Consider the following 353-nt stretch of genomic DNA (forward strand, 5'->3'; position numbering starts at 1 on the left):
TAAGTCTGTGATTTCTTACATCAACAGCTCCTTTTTGGCTCAATTCCCTAGCTCCTCTATGTCCCTTGGGGTCGGTGGTTTGCTGGAAGGTCTCCCAGAGCTTCAGACCCATCAGAGGGAATGACTCACGTGAAATTAAACATTTTACATTAGGAGAGTTTGCTGCAGAGGACCTTTCTGAAGTAATAAAAAACAAAGATGTCACTTTGAAGACTAACATATACCTAAATGAAGCCATCATGTTTTCCTAGCTTTTTATTAGGAGTTGAGTGGAAGTTTACCAAAAAATGTGTTTTACATTCAACTTTCCATATATATTTTGTATTATGATATTCATTACAATCCCCATTCTG

The sequence above is a fragment of the Elephantulus edwardii genome, unplaced genomic scaffold (genome assembly GCF_000299155.1).
Source record: "Elephantulus edwardii isolate Elephantulus edwardi_28Jun2011 unplaced genomic scaffold, EleEdw1.0 scaffold00086, whole genome shotgun sequence".
Lineage (NCBI taxonomy): Eukaryota > Metazoa > Chordata > Mammalia > Macroscelidea > Macroscelididae > Elephantulus > Elephantulus edwardii.